We start from the raw sequence: 13,454 nt of genomic DNA, 5'->3' as shown, positions 1-13,454 counted from the left end.
GTGGGGCAGGTGCGGTCTTAGCCCTGGGAGGGAGGGCAGGCAGGCTTGTTGTTAATGGTGCTGCTACGGGGGGAGGGCACGGCGGGGAGCCCCGTTTCCAGGGTTCCGGGTGCGGATGTGGCTAGCTTAGGAGACTCCAACCCCGCCCGCCGCGCCCTAGGCGGGCCCAGGCCTTGCGCAGCCTGCACGCGTCCCCTCACCTCCCACCTTGTGCGTCTAGGCTGAGGTGCTGGGAGCTTCCAAGGTGTAACTCCCAGCCTCCTGGCCGACCGCGCCCTTGAGCAAAGCCTTTAGGGCCTCGGCTTTCCGAGCCTGAAAAAAAATAACCCCAACCACAGTTACCATTTTTCAGAACATCTTGCCAAGCATAGTGTTAAGCGTTTAACGTACTTTGTCTCAAGGCTCACAATTCCATTTTGCTGATGAGCAAGCTGAGAGGCAGAGAGGTTGTGACTTGCCCGAAGTCACATAGCTAGTAAGTTACCCAGGAGGGACTCGGCTGACTCCAGAGTTCTTAACCACGGATGGTCTCGTTTTAGCAAGAGCTTTGGAGTTGTGCGCCTATATAGGTCGATCCCCCAGGGTATTCACAAGCTCAGTGAGCCCCTCGGCGGCGTTTTGCCGCACACGTTCCCGTCTTGGAGCTAGGCACGTGTTTCTTGGCGCATTCCCGCGTGCTAGAGCCCGGGGACAGAGGCACAACAGCCTAGCGCGCTGGTGCCCAGGTGCGCGGTTCCCGGTTGGGACCCGGCAGAGTCATATGGCCTGAGCCGCGGGCTGACTGGAGCGGGGGCGGGGAACTCGGAGTAGAGTCCACGCGGGCCGCGGCGCCTGGGAGGCCGCAATCCGGGCGCCTGCAGCCGGCGAGGCGCGGGGTGACGCGCGGGGGCCCAGCTACCGTGACCTCCTCCGCGGTTTCCATGGAGACGGTGCACTATAAATAAAAAAAAAAAGAGGAGGAATTTCAAACCCGTTTTCTACGGCGCTTGGCGGGAGGGGGGAGGAAAGCTCTCTTTGAATCGAGTTTCCCATTTCACCTTCCCAGGCGGTGGGAGCGCTTCCCCCGCAGCCCAGCCGGGAAATTGCCGCCCCTCACGCCGCGTGGCGCCCCCCGAGGAAGCTAATTAGCGCTGCCCGGGGAGCTGGGGACTGGGGACCTGGCCCCGGGGGGCCGGGTCCCGCCTCTTGGGGGGGGCGCCTACAAATTGCCACCCCCCCATCTCTCCAGGCACGCACGCAGCCCGGCGCGGGCCAGGGCACAGGGCGCAGGCGGGAGGTCGCATCTGCAGCTTTGGCGCAATGAATCAGGCGCGGCCGCCGCCGCCGCCGCGGAGCGCGTCTGGCATCCGGAGTCTCCCGGGATCGAAAATAATTTGGGCAAAGCGGTGGGAGGTGTGTGCGCGCGCGCTCCGAGGGGAGGGCGGGGGAGCAGGCCGGGCGGGGTGCGCGGGGCGGGGGGAGGTGCCATCCGACAGCCCCGCTGTGGTGAGAACAGAGTTGACACTTCTTTCCTTTCCACTTACTGCGGCAAGTACGAAGAGGAAGCTTAACCCTCTCGCTGCTTGGAAGATTAGAGACGCCGCGAGCGCCCTCATGAGGGCGCGCCAGGGTTGGGGGCAGGTGTGTAGGCTCTTTTGAGACCCGTCCTTGCTGCCTCTCGGGTTGAGCATTCTGGGTCCTTAGACAGGCGTCCCCACCTGAACATTCCTCAAGGCATCCTCCCCGGGGCTTTTCTCGACCCTCCTTTTATCTTCTCCAGATCTGGCTAGTGTCAGCGCTATGGCCTCAGTTTCCCAACCTATGCCAAAGGGTGGGGGTTCTTCTGTAGCAGTTTCCCTGTCTGGCGATCTGTTTTGTGACCCTCTGGGTTGGGCACTGGGCAGAGGCAGGGGTAGGCGGTTAGGGCAACGCGTGCAGGAGTGGGAACCCCACCCTCCTACATCTCCCGCTCGCACTCTAGGCGCCCTTCATCAAAATGGCCGGGTTCCTGTTTTTGCTTCTGACGGCAGAAATGTCACCGCCGCCGCTGCATTAAGCACACTCGGTGGGAACTCGGTTTGGCTCCAGGAGCTGGCGCTCAGCCCTGCCAAGCTGCCTGCTGCAGGGTGTTGGGTGGGCCCGCTGGCCAGTTGGCCTGGCTGGGGTCAGCCTTTGTGTGGATTCCCACCTTCCTGCCTCTCCAGCATCCCCAGGCTTCCCCTCCCTCAGCTGTGCTCACGTTTCTTGGGGGAGGGGCGCATGGGTTAAGACCCTTGAGGCTGTTTGGCTTAAAGGTGGCAGGGACAGATGATTGTGGCAGAACTCCCTTCTTCCTCCCCATCATCCCCATGGTGGGAAGCCCCTCTGGAATTCAGTCATCCGCCCATTGGAGGAGGTTTGCCCATGGATGAGGAAGGGATAGCCAGGCCTCAGCATCCTCAGCCTTGTGACCTGAAGTTCCCCCTGCAGGACCTAAGCAGGGGTGCTTTCCACTTTCCTCTACCTACTTTCCAGCCAAGAGATCCCTTGAGAATCCAGGGATTCTCAAGCCTTGGTGCACAACAGACCATTTGGCCTTGGGAGCTTGTAGATATGGGGAGGGAGGAGATGTGGGGAGTGTGTAGAGAGTCTGATCCGTTGGTGTGCGGTGGTCCTGTCACTGCATGCTTCACAAGACCCCGGGGGAGGCCTTGGCTCTCACTTTGAGGCTTGACCCCTTATGACCTCACCCAGGAGTCAGAGCTGGGAGTCCCACAGAGATCAGAGGTCATGGCAATTAGCACCCTCACTGCACAGACTGGGAGATTGAGAGAGGAGAAGGGACTGTCTAGGGTCACCCCATAAGGTAGGGGCTTCACAGTTAAGAGTATGGGCTCTTGGGGCGCCTGGGTGGCTCAGTCGGTCAAGCATTTGCCTTCAGCTCAGGTCATGATCCCAGGGTTCTGGGATCGATCCCCACATCTGGCTCCATGCTCCGTAGGGAGTCTGCCTGTCCCCCAGCTCATGTCTTCTCTCACTCTCCGTCAAATAAATAAATAAAAATCTTTAAAAAAACAAAAAAGTACGGGCTCTCATGGCTCAGCCGCTAATCAGCTGCGCGCTGGAGGACAGACGAGCTGAACTGCCTGTGCCTTGGTTTCCTCAGTTGTAAAATGCACGCTGACGGTTACAACACATCGAAACGACATGTAGCTTCCGAGGGGCACCGCGTGGCAAGTGCTGAGTGCCGGTCCAGCTGCCTAGAAACTGCATGATAAAGGTGAGCCTTGATTATCATTGTTAGCTCTGTTAGAACCAGGACTGGAACTCAGGTCTGCGGTTCAGATAGTAGTTTAGGGGCACAGAGCCGGGCCCAGCTGTCTCTGGTTCCCCAAGTCTGGTCGTTCAGGGACTCCACCGGGTCCTGGGCAGGGAAGAGTGGGTGTGGGGTAGGAGGCAGTCCCCTGGGGGTGGTCTCATCTGTGGGTTTCCACCCCCCGCCCCACTCCCAAGCCCTAGTGCCTGTGCACGTGGCTATCCTTTTCCAGTCTCGGGAAGTCTTCCCGTCCCACAGCTCTAGCAGTTACAGATGCCCATCTGCTGAGTGCTCGAAGCCTTGCCCCTGCTGGACCCACGTCCAGCTACACTACTCCCTCCTCCTCCCCCCTCTTCCTCCTCCTTCTTTTTTCAAGTTTATTTCTTTATTTACTTATTTATTTAGGTAATCTCTACACCCATTGTGGGGCTTGAACTTACACCCCCAAGATCGCATGTTCTGAATGGGCCAGCCAGGCGACCCCCAGCTATACTTCTTTGTTGGATTCTGTGCTGGTGGGGAAGAGGCCAGGTAGCTGAGCCACTTCCCAAGGGATGGTGGTGGGACAGGGAGTGTTGATGTTGGGCATTTTGGGGGCAGGAACAGGATGGGAAGAAGGTGCCCAAGTTGGAAAGGCCTTTGGGGATGTGGGATCCCACCTCCCTTTGGAGCTGAATGAGGATGTTGGACAAAAATGTGCCCAGAACATAGGGCTAATGTCTGCTTCATTCAGGGCCTTTGGGCCTCCTGGTTTCTGAAGTAGGGATTGTGGTCAGAATGCTAGAAGGACTTCCTGTAAACCAGGGCTGTGTTCTGGAGAGGGTCCTCAGGTGGTCCCTGGACATAAGAGGATTCAAGTCTGACTTTGGGAAGGGGGTGTATGTTTACCTGAGGCTGGGGGATGGTTGAGATGAGCTCTCAGAGCTCCTTCTTGGGCCGTAGTCAACAGAGGGCATTAGCTTTGGGCCCTGCTGTGCTCACATACAACTGCCCACACATCTACCCCTGCTCATCCATACTCGTCCAGTTTCACAGCAGCCCGTATATGCTCATGCATCCGCATGCACATCTGCACACACACGTGAGAACCCCACACGTGTGACACACGCATGTGCACCTGTGCAGGAACACACACAGGCGTGCACCCAGATGCACAGGAACTAACATGCCTATGCTCGTGGGTGTCCCGATGTCCCCATGCACACATCAACACCTATGTGCACACGGACGCCTACCTTAACACCCATGTGCGGACGCGTGAGCGCGCCTGTGCAAACGCCTGGGCATTTGCTCTCCCATCGGCTAATTCGTGTGTATGTGGATTGTCTGTTTCCCACAAGGACATGGCTTCTTTGCCAAGTGTCCCGGAGGACAGAGATTTGTTCAACCGTGCCTAGTGCTCAGAAGGTGTGCAATACAGTGTTATTGGGAACAGGTGAGTAAATGGATGTGTGGACGGGAACATGTGCGTCAATAATAACCAGATAGTAAACGCAGCCGCCCTTTACTGAGCATGCGCTTTGTGTCTCATCCTGGGCTAAGTGCTGTCTTCACAGATACCGTCTCATGTAAGCCTTGTAGCGTCCCAGGAAGCAAGTACTATTATAATTTCTCTGTAGGCCTATGGGAACTGAGGCTCTGAGAAAGGGTCGTTGCCGGTATTGGTGTCCCAGGGCCCCCTGACAAAGTACCACATGCCGGGTGGCTTCACCCACAGACCTCTACTGTCTCACAGTTCTGGAGATGAGAAGTTCAAATCAAGATATTGGCAGCCTCCTCTTAAGGACTGTGAGGGAAGGAACTGTTCCAGTCCTCTGTCCTTGACTCGTAGATGGCCGTCTTCTCTCTGTCTCTTCAAATCGTCTTTCCTGTGTGCGCGTCTGGCCAAATTACCCCTTCTTGTAAAGACACCAGTTGGATTGGATGAGGGCCCACCCCAATGACCTCATTTTAACCCTATTATCTCTGTAAGGACTCTTTCTCCAAATAAGGTCACATTCTGAGGTACTGGGGGTTAGGGACATCAGCATATGAATTTTGGGGAGGACACAATTCAACCCATAACACTACGCAAGGTCACATACCGAGGAAGTAGGGTAAGCAGGATTCGATCCCAGGTCTGGAGGGGCGGAGCGCGCGGTTTCTCCTAGTCTGTGCGGCAGTGAGCGCGTGTGTGCGTGTCCTAGTGGCCGCTCTGTAGTGCTCCATCTCCCACCAGCGCGTGGGCATCCAGTGCCTGCTGGCACGAAGGGGTCGGCCCCTCGAGGTGCTGCCTCACTGGCTTGCCAGTAGCTTTAATGCTCCTTTGGCCATGATGTGGGCACCCAAAGCTATCCCCCACGACCCTGGTGGCCACCTGCTGCCTGCCAAGTCCACATTGACAGGAGTGCTTGGAGATGCTCACAGGGGGCCAGGGGCTGCCTGACTCCCCCCACCAGCTGCCATCTCAGATGCTGCGGCCTCATTTCAGAGGCTGCTGGCTTTGAAGTGCTCAGCCCAGTCAGGCGGGAAGCTGGAGCCAGTGTGGGGGCAGGGGGCAGTCACGAGGCTTTCCTGCGTCAGCTGGGGCAGCTAGGACCCGGCGGGCCCTGCGCCGACCTTTGTCCACAGCCTGAACCTTTCCTCACCCCCTCCTGCTCCTCTGAGCTTGGCTGGAGGTGCTGAATAAGAAACCCGGCCCTCGCCCTCGGGCCAAATGAAGGAGAAAAAGCCCCCAGGCTGATGGGGGGGGGTGGTGTAGCCTCAATCCTACAAGGACCCCAGACTTGGGAGGCATGGCCTCTGCCTTCAGGGATTTTTCAGTCTGAAAAGTCCTAGTTTGAATTTCTGAGTCTCAGTTTGCCCATCGGGGGAGTAAGGGTGATAGTCCAGTTTGCTCTGAAGGTTCTGGGCGTTACTGTGGTACAGAGGGACCAGGATTAACATGGGCATCTTACCCCCTGCATAGCTAGAGCTTTTGGGGGGGGGTAGTGATGATGATGACGATGACGATATGGTGATGGGTAATAGTGAGCACTGACCGCGCCTCGAGCTAAATGCAAACTGCATTCTTTGCTGAACTATCTCATTTAATCCTTTTGAGAAGTCCAGGAGGCAGCTGCCGTTGCCATGGCCATTTGCTAGGTGAAGAACCTGAGGTTCGGTGAGGTGGACTTGCCCGAAGTCGCACAGTGAAGGGAGTAGACGTTCAACCCTGCTCTTATGGTTTCACAGGCGGTCCTGCAATTGCTTGAAGTTGGGGGTCCCCAGATGGAAGGCCTGGGCTGAGACTCGACCTTGGCTGGTAATGGTTCTGGTTTTGGGGTCCCCACTCTCTGAGCCCTACCTCACCTTGGTGGGGGTAGGGCTGAGGTATGCTCATAATGATGGTGATATGTATCCTTCATCAAGGCGAACCAAGCACCTGCCTCCACACCTTTGACCTTGGTCCTCGCAGCAGTCCTGTGGGAATTATTCCTTCTTTACAGATGGTGATAGAGTTGGAGTCAGTCTCCAGAGCAAGTCAGAAGGGGTGTGCGGGTCTCAAACTCAGGTCTCCTGACTCCGTAGGGATATTCTCTCTGCTAGAGGCAGGCAAGTGTCTTTGGGTCGTTTCAGACAAAGTGTTCCCAGTTACCTTCCGTACCCTGGGTTGCTGGAATTGTGTCTGAAGGTAGAGGCAGGTAAGGAGAACTTGTGGGTTCCCAGGAACCAACTCCCAGTAGCAACCCCGATGTTAATAGTTGACATGTAATGAACCCACACTCCGTGGCAAGTGTGATGCTTACGTGCATTTTCTCAGCCTCAGGATCCTTCTTAACAGATCCTTCAGGTGGCCCCTGCCAGCCAAGATGAGTAGACACACGAATTCAATTCAAATAAGCCAATATTAGGGAGCACCTGCCATGAGCTAGGCACTGGGCTGGGCCCAAGGGCTGTAGGTGAGATCAAGGGCAACATCTGGGAGGCAGATGTGAGACATTGTGATAATATAGGGGAACAGCAAGACTGTGGGGGCACAGACACTGGGGCTAGGAAAGAGTCCCCAGAGGAAGTCATGTTGAAGCTGAGAACTGAGAGTTAATAGGATTTAGTCAGGCAAGAAAGGGTTGGGGGGAGGGGGAGAGTTCTAGGCTGAGAGAACAGCCTAGAACCAGAGGTCTGAAGGTGGCAAGAGAACAGCCCATCTGATGAATTTAAGGAGCCTCACGGTGGCCTAGGGGGGAGTGGAAGAGGGTAGCAGGGGCTGCCTAGGGGCATTGATTCGGGCACTGCAGGCCAGGGTAAGAGGTCTGGTTTCCCCTGTGTGGTGTGGGATCCCCTGACCCAGATTCCGTTCCGGCTTCCACATGGCACGTTCCTATCTCCAAGACCCTGGCTCATCAGTCAGATCTGCCGATACTCTGAGCAGTAGGTGGAGTAGGGGTCCCTGTGCCCCTTTTATAGATGAAGAAACTGAATCTTAGGGGTGAAGGATTGGTCCATTTTACCTGGTAAGGCCGGTAAGAGGGGCACTGGGCCCGGGCCCCAGACGCCTTCAGGCCGGTACTGAGCCAAGGGCCTAGACTATTTGTAGGACATCATTGTGGATTCTGGGGTGATGGTTGTGGTGTGGGGTAGGGGCACAGTCCGGTTTGGGGAAGCCCTGGGGCTGTAGAGGCAGGGCGGGGATTCTTTCCCCCCCGAAGTTCCAGGCCGGAGCGGGCTGCCGCCACCTCCCTCTTGCCGTCCATCCCCAGTGGCTGGCGGCGGGTGAGTCAGCCTGGATGAAGTCACCCGCTTCCACGCAGCCTGCGCCCCCTGACCTGGGAGGCGCCTGCCAGGGGCACCAGCCGAGCCAGAGGACAAGCTGGGCAGCTCTCCAGGTCGCTCCCTTGCTGTTGATTTAGGGGGGCTTGGAGGTGTCCGGAGCCATCAGAAGCAGCTGGATGTCTGGGGCTGCGAGGCCCATAAGTCATGCAGCCACCCGCCGTTCCCTGCAGTGCTCCCCGAGAGGTCTATGATGAATCGCCGGGGACTGGGCTCATCAAAATCAGTTTATGCCAAAGGGAAATTAATTTCTGTTTCTCTGAGATGGGGTGCGGGGAAGGGAAGGGCAGCTCCAGAGGCAGGCCTGTGACAATGCTGCAGGGAGGGAATGGAATCCTAGCGTGGCCACCGTGGTCCCTGGGCTAGAGGCCCCGCCCATTCCACAGAGCGGGTAACTGAGTCTTCAAAGGAGCCTCTCAGTCTTGGGAACAAGAACCCAGATTTTGTTCTTTATTCATTCTTTCTCTCCTCCTCCCTTCTCTATTTCTGTATTTATCGAGCGCCTCCTGTGTGCCAGGCGCTGCTCTGTGGCGGAAACACAGCAGTGCATAGGACTAAGTCCTGCTTTCCTGGAGCATTCCTTCTGGTTGGGTAGGACACACAGACTGGTAACAGACATATGGACAGTGTAAGGGGAGAGTGCTTGGCCAGCATTAAAATAAGGTGACGTGACCGACTTTCCCAGCTGATCCAGTGTCAGGGAAGACCTCTCTGAAAAGTTAGGTAAGCTGATACTTGAGTTTGGGGACGAAGGTAGCCCAATAGTCGTTAAGCAAATTTTCTCGAAATCCAGCTCTGTTGCAGCTGGGGCTGCGGTAGGAGGAGAGTGCGTTTCAGAGGAAGGAACCAACTCTTGTAAAGGCAGGGATCTTCCAGCCAAGCCCTCCCCTGTGAGGCCATGTGCTCAGCCTGGGGCCTGGCTGTGTCGGTGGCTGGGGGGCAGGCTGTGTACATGGCTCCGCTTCCTGGAATGTCTGTTTTACTAGGAGGAGGTGCAGTAATTGAATACATTATTTTTATTAGAAACAAGCATGGATTGCTCATAGGGAAATTCATAAAATTCTTTAAAGATGAAAGAGGAGATGTCAAAGAAACATTGGGTGGGACAGCTGGCCAGGGCCCAGCGATCTGGTTTCACTGTTCGTGAGCCCTGGGGCTGATCTGTGGTAAGTTATGAGCCGTGGTGCCAGTCTTTTCCTCGCCCAGCTTTGCTGGAGTCCCTCTCCCTGTTAGGAGCCCTCAGTGGCTCCCCAAGGCCCAGTACCAGGAACAGCAGTTGTCAGCTTTTAGGCTGGGCAGAGTGCCTGTCTGAGTTCTCAGAACAACGCTATTAAGTGGTTCCTTTGATTATTTCCATTTTGCAGATAAGGAAACTGAGCCTCAGGGAAGGGGAGAGACTTTTCTAAGGTGCCCAGCTGGTCAGTGGCAAAGTCAGGATTCAAACTCACAGCCTGAGTCATTCTCTCTGCGGCTTTGCCCGTAGCTGCATCCTTCTCTTCCTTGGTCTTGACCCACTTTCCCATGATCCTCTGCTCCACCACCTGAGCACATGGCCCCTCGACTGCTCCCCAAACATGCTGCACAGGTTCCCACCTGGGAGCCTTTGCATGTGCTGTTCCTTCCGCCTGGAGTCCCTTCCCTCTCCATCTCTTTGTTGTAACCCTAACCATTCTTCACGGTTTAGGTCAGCTTCTTCCTCACCCCCCCAAGTCACGTGTTTATTCTCACAAACACAGAGGCTGCCCTTTATCTCTTATGTCCCTCAGTCCTATTGGGCTATTCTCTGGGCCCTTCTCACACGTGGTTTGTGTGCCCAGGGATTGGAGTATGACAGTCCAGGATTTAGATTCTCGTCTCATTTCTGTCACGTATTGACTCTGTAATCTTGGGCGGAAAACAACCTTTGTAAGCCTCAGTTTCTTCATTAGGAAAGCGGGGCTATAGTGGGGATCACAGAGAGGATGAATTAGAAGCTCAGCTCAGGGTCCAGTTAGCACTGAATAAATGGTGACTGTTGCTACGTAGCCGTTCCCAGCCTCAGTTTCTTCTTCTGTAAAGTGGGGGAAATAGGGAAAATACAGTAATTCAATGCTCCCTTGTAAGGTGGTCGTCCTAAAAGGGCATCGCGAGCGTCTGCCCCGCAGCCAGTTGGCGCTCAACCAGAGAGGGCAGGTCTAGCGGTTCTGTGGCTTGGAGAATATTTTTTTCAGTAGAAGTTGAGGTAAGCTTACGTTTCCGAGGGCTATGGCCTCCCTCAGTCCAGGCAGCCCTCACACACAGCCTGGTGGGAGAAGGGGAAATGACTTGGTGCCCACAACATCTCTATCATCCCCGTCATCCTCATCATCATTACTTTTTTGATATGGGCAACTGGTATTTTCTTCATTCGATGTAAAGCGCTTGGGGCGAACTGCTGCTCTCGGTCTGTAACCTAGTATTTAAGTACAGTTAGTGGCTGCACGTGCAGCTTCAAGCAAAAGCCTCCAGTTCCTTCCAAACAGACGGCTGCCTGGAGTCCTTCCTAAGTTGCAATTTGGGGATGCCTTCTATCAAGCCACCCCACTACCCCCAGCCTTCCTTGGTTATGAAGCAAATTCTCTGGAAACTGCGTTTTTGGTGGCTGGGGGTGGGAGTGAGGGAAGACCCCAGCTCCTCACAGAAGGAGGCCTTGTCTTCAGCCACCTTCGCAGGGGAGACCAGGTGTGAATGACATTAGCAGAAAGCTGGGCTGACCCAGGGGCAGGCTGGGAAATCTACTTTGAGGTGGGGGAAGGGGCTCTCCTTAGAAGGCCAGTGGGGCCTCCTTCCCTAAAGGACTGCAACCTTTCCTACCCATTCTTCGGGGCACCTGTCAGTTCCCTTTCAGAGCTGGGACGACTGAGTGCCAGTGGTCCTCATCTTGGGGCTATTTCTATAGGGAGCACGACTGATGTGACTTCAGAAGTACAGAGACAGCCAATGGCAGGCGTGATTGTGTCTCCTTTTTGGGCCACAACCAATGGAAATGGAGCTTTTCAGAGAAAGAGGCTCTGTCCAGAGGGCACCTCTTGAGTGTGGAGGTCTCTGAAGACTGGCTGGTCCCCTGGCTGCCCAGGTGTCCCTCTCTACTAGTTGGGGTCTGAGCATCAGTTTGTAAACATTGGCGAGGAGCTGGGGAAACTACCCAATAGTTCAGAAAATCGGATTCAGTTGAGAGAAAGGGGGCAGCAGACCCTGTGAAGACTCTATCTTTTTGGTTCATGGTGCCTGAGAATTTTAACGGATCCTTTGCCCGGAGGGACATGGAGATGTGGGAGCAGCTAGGCCTCCAGGAAGCCGGTAGCCTCTTCCTCCCCTCTCCAGTGTTCCATAGCCCCACGTACCTGAGGACGACCCAGGCTTTGCAGTGAGTGACAAAGCAGATGGTGTGTGGTGTCAGGAGGGGAGAGAACTCCTGGGGCCTTTATGGGCAGTCTCTACTGCCTCTGCCCTTGGGCATTGGGGGTCCAGCCATCCTTACTGTGTATTCAGTTATTTAGTCAACAGTGTTTTTTGAGATCCCCCATGGCCCAGGTATTGTGCTAGGGGCTGGACTGCTTGACCGCCACCCCCCCCCCAAATATGTCCTCAGGAAAGCTCTTAAGGGGCTCACCAACAAGAGAGATAGGTCTGAGGTTGGCGATGCTCCCACAAAGGCCCCTAATCTGGTTACGAAGCCACAGTGGACTGCCTGGGTTCCTGTTATGAGCACCACTACTTACTAGCTGTGTGACCTTGATAAAGTTCCTTAACCTTGCTGTGCTTTACTTTCCTCATCTTTAAAATGGGAAGAATAAGAGGTGCCTGGCTGGCTCAGTCGTAGAGCATGCAGCTCTCCATCTCAGGGATGCGGCCCCACGTTGGGTGTAGAGATGACTTAAAAGTAAAATCTTAAAAAAAAAAAAAAGAAAGAAAATGGAAATAATAATAGGACCTACCTCAAAAGGTTGTTGTGAGGATTTAATGAGTTAATTCCTGTAAATATCCCTTAGAATAGTGCCAACCACGCAGTAAGTATTCTGTAAGTATTAAATAAAAAATAAAAACTGCTGCCACTTAATGAGTAAGACTTGGCAAACAGACAGATGGGAAAGAGTGTCTTCGGCAAAGAGAACAAAGGCCTGGATGTGAGAAAGTAGGCTCCTCCAAGAACTCTGCTCTGTGTCACCTGGTGGGGGTGACTGATGGCTGGTTGAAAGCTGGGGCTGGTCACTCCTCTCCCATCCCGTCCACTGCCACGGTGTGGTCTTGGGGCTGGTCAGGCTTGGCTGGAGGTGCGGCTGCGTCCACTGTCCCGGCCACACCCTCTCACCAGGCCTCTGGCGGCCCTGCCTGCCTGCGAGCTCGCTCTGGCTAGGCCCTGCTGGGCATTCCTTGTGGGCATCTGGAGCTCCCTGTTTGTAGGGAAGCCCCTGGGGCAGGAGGTTGGGGGGAGGTGCTCTCTGAACAACAGCCTAAAGGGAAATGAAAACTTGCCCAGACTAGGAGAGGAGGGAGGACGTTCCAGGCCCAGGGAACAACCTGAGGGAGAGAACCCCACTCAGAGGAGAAACAAAGACTTTGGGGTCCAGCTTAAGCTCTGGGCTTAGGGGGCCCTCTTTGGATCCGTTTTATCAGGACGTTTGGATTGTCCTCACCTTGCCCTCTGGCCCCGGCATGGGTGGTGGCCTCCGAGGTTAAAGTCCAGTCTTGTTCCAGGGCCAGCCCAGAAGCCGGGGGTAGGGGTGCCAGTTGCCTGGGTTCCTCCCTCCCACTCCAGAGCCAGGAGGGTTTGGCAAAGCAACAAGGCAGCTTTTGTGTCCCTCCATGGGTCTAGGCAGGTCTGGCCCAGCCTAGGCTGCCGCTGGTTTCAGTGCCCTGTGATCCTGTCCAGGCGGTGCAGGGCGGGGCTGGCCGGGCGTCCTCAGGGTTCCCAATGTGGCTGCCTTGTGTCCCCTGCACCCCGCCAGGGCTCCCCAGGGGAGGATACCTGTGCCATGGAGTACAGGGGTGTGGGGGGGCTGGCAGCGAGGACCAGAGCAGGTAGTGGGTGGGTGGGAGATGTGCACAGAGGCGGGGGGTGGGAACTGAGTGCATGGGAAGGCTCCCGTGTGCCACGGCATGTGCCTGGGGGGTACCCCGGGGTGAGTCCGTGAGTGCACCCTGGGGTGAGGATGTGCTTCTGAGTGTGAGGGTCTGGGCCGCGGCACATGAGCAGCCCCCAGCCTGCTTAGAACAGAGCACTGCTGTCTCGCAGCAGCGGCAACAACGAGGCCTCTCTCTTGGCACATAATGTCCCCTCTGTATTGTCTGCTGTGCAGTGGTGACGATAATTTTAAGGCCTAAATCCTTTTCGTGGGGGTGGGGCGGGGGGGGGGGAGGATGGAGGCGTCTG

At 55.8% G+C, this 13,454-nt stretch overlaps 2 long non-coding RNA genes across 2 annotated transcripts in view; one reads left to right on the top strand and one right to left on the bottom strand.

The window, feature by feature from the left end:
• Positions 1–368: 368 nt before the first annotated feature.
• LOC121100734 lies at positions 369–1,422 on the bottom strand. The gene is made up of 2 exons (XR_005832516.1): positions 1,038–1,422; positions 369–934 (listed from the first exon to the last, which is right to left on the bottom strand). It is a non-coding gene; the product is annotated as an uncharacterized LOC121100734 (long non-coding RNA).
• A 94-nt stretch (positions 1,423–1,516) lies between these two features.
• The window catches only part of LOC121100735, a 17,181-nt gene continuing 5,243 nt past the window's right edge, over positions 1,517–13,454 (top strand). Inside the window, exons 1-2 of the long non-coding RNA XR_005832517.1 lie at positions 1,517–1,620; positions 3,125–4,709. This is a non-coding gene — a long non-coding RNA (uncharacterized LOC121100735). The remainder of the gene's footprint in view (positions 1,621–3,124; positions 4,710–13,454) is intronic.

The sequence above is a fragment of the Ursus maritimus genome, unplaced genomic scaffold (assembly GCF_017311325.1).
Source record: "Ursus maritimus isolate PB19 unplaced genomic scaffold, ASM1731132v1 scaffold_5, whole genome shotgun sequence".
Taxonomy (NCBI): Eukaryota; Metazoa; Chordata; class Mammalia; order Carnivora; family Ursidae; genus Ursus; species Ursus maritimus.
This window is presented reverse-complemented; position numbering and strand designations above follow the sequence as displayed.